This window comes from Schistocerca serialis, chromosome 5 (genome assembly GCF_023864345.2).
Source record: "Schistocerca serialis cubense isolate TAMUIC-IGC-003099 chromosome 5, iqSchSeri2.2, whole genome shotgun sequence".
Lineage (NCBI taxonomy): Eukaryota > Metazoa > Arthropoda > Insecta > Orthoptera > Acrididae > Schistocerca > Schistocerca serialis.
In genome coordinates, this window is record NC_064642.1 from 621,306,972 (window position 1) to 621,309,494 (window position 2,523).

General features: G+C 42.9%; 1 pseudogene; it reads right to left on the minus strand.

Annotated features, from left to right (window-relative positions):
* Positions 1–2,083: 2,083 nt before the first annotated feature.
* LOC126482534 (5S ribosomal RNA) lies at positions 2,084–2,201 on the minus strand (annotated as a pseudogene).
* Positions 2,202–2,523: the final 322 nt, after the last annotated feature.

Genomic DNA, 2,523 nt, shown 5'->3' on the forward strand with positions numbered 1-2,523 from the left:
ACCTCGAAGAAAACGATTTATTGACACATATAGTCAGCACGGATTCAGAAAACATCGTTCTTGTGAAACACAACTGGCTCTCTTCACTCTTGAAGTAATGAGTGCTATCAACAAGGGGTGTCAAATTGATTCCTAATTTTTAGATTTGCAGGAGGCTTTCGACACCGTTCCTCACGAGCGTCTTCTAACCAAACTGCGTGCCTATGGAATATCGCCTCAATTGTGCTACTGAATTCGTGATTTCCTGTCATAAAGGTCATAGATAGTAGCAATAGACGGAAAGTCATGGAGTAAAACAGGAGTAATATCTGACGTTCAGCAAGGAAGTGTTATAGGTCATGGTTCCTGATCTATATCAACGACATAGGACAGCATCTGAATAGCCATATTAGATTGTTTGTTGATGATGCTGTCATTTACCGTCTTGTAAAGTCATCAGATGACCAAAATGAATTGCAAAATGATTTGGATAAGATATCTGTATGGTGCGAAAAGTGGCAATTGACCATGAATAAAGAAAAGTGTGAAGTTATTCACATGAATACGAGGCCTGTCCAGAAAGTAAGTTACGATCGGTCGCGAAATGGAAACGAGTTTGAAAATCCGATAGAGCTATGCAAAGAAGTGTTGGGCAGTATCTCTAGTATGACTCTAGGTAGAATTATGTCGCTCTTTTCATTCTCGAGCACTTAGTGAGGGCGTAAAGATGTTATAGAAAATAGTGTCTCCCGCCAAGTACGAGGGCATGGTGAGAATTTTCCCCTGAAGCTATGCAACCAACATTACATAACTGTTGTGCGGTTTCTTCTTCAAGACAATTCTCAGCCTCATTCTGCAGGGGCAATGAAGATGTTCTTGCATCGTTTCAATTGGAAATGTTTGATTGCCCACAATACAGTCCGTAATTGTCTCCCACTGAGTTTCATCTCTGCTCAAACGAACCGCTGGCTATGAAGACAACGTTTTGGTACAGACAACGAGCTTTAGGCCAGCGTAGAGAATTGGCGGAAAGCACTGGCGGCTGCCTTCTGTGATGAGGGTATTGGAAAGTTGGTACAACGCTACGACGAATGTCTGAGTCAGAACGGCGACTACGTAGAGAAGTAGCTGAAAGGTGTAGCTAACTGTTACAAATGAAACATTTCTGATTTTCACTGTGATTTTCATTTCGCGATCAATCGTAACTTACTTTCTGGACAGCCCTCGTATTAAAAGACATCAACTTACACTATAAGTCACACAAATCTTAAGGCTGTAAATTCAACTAACTACTTAGGGATTACAATTACAAAGAACATAAATTGAAACGATCACATAGATAATATTTCGGGTAGAGTAAACCAAAGACCGTGATTCACTGGCAGAGCAGTTAAAAGATGCGATTCTGGAGTATTGCTGTGCGGTGTGGGATCCGTTTCAGGTGGAATGACGGATAAGATCGAAAAAGTTCAAAGAAGGGCGGCTCGTTTTGTATTACCGCGAAACAGAGGGGATAGTGCCACAGACATGATATGTGAAATGAATGGCAATCATTAAAACAAAGGCATTTCTCGTTGTGATGGGATCTTTTCATGAAATTTCAATCACCAATTTTCTCCAGCGATTGCGAAAACATTCTGTTGGCACCCACCTACAAAGGGAGATCACACGATAAAATAAGAGAAATCACAGATCGCACAGAAAAATTTAACTGCTCGTTTCTCCCGTGCGCCGTTTGAGAGTGGAACAGCTTGAAGGTGGTTCACTGAAACCTCTGCCAGGCATAGCAGAGTAGGCTTATTCATGCAGAAGTAGATGTAGATGAGATGAAGATAGCGCAAAACGGTTACGCACGCTGATACAGAATTGAATTAAGAATAAAAACTAAAACTAATGTCCGTCCGTACAGGCCTTGGAAGGCCCAACGGCACCGACCGGCAGCCGTGTCATCCTCAGCCCACAAGCGTCACTGGATGCGGATATGGAGAGGAATGAGGTCATCACACCGCTCTCCCGGCCGTAGGTCAGTTTACGAGACCGGAGCCGCTACTTCTCAATCTAGTAGCTCCTCAGCTTGCTTCACAAGGGCTGTGTGCACCCCACTTGCCAACAGTACTCGGCAGACCAGATGGTCACCCATCCAAGTGCTAGCCCAGCCCAACAGCGCTTAACTTCGGTGGTCTGACGGGAACCGGTGTTACCACTGCGACAAGACCGTTGGCTTTGATTAAGAATTTTAGCATCAGTATCGTATGTACTATTCTCGAGCTACGTTTCCTGCCAATTTGAAAAAAAAAATAAACGCTTTCGAGAAAAACGCATTTGAAGTTCTGTGTTACTCTTTTTCTACTTAAATATACGACAGGCGTTCAATAAGTAATGCAATATATATTCTAGGCTAGTTTCCGTTGAAAAATTCTGAATTTGTTGTTGGACACGGTGGAATATTTCCACTTCAACCCCTATAGTTTCATGAAGTTCCAATAGGTGGCGGCGCTTTACGTGGTTTTCAGAATGGCGTCTGCATCGGAGATTGGTTCCAAG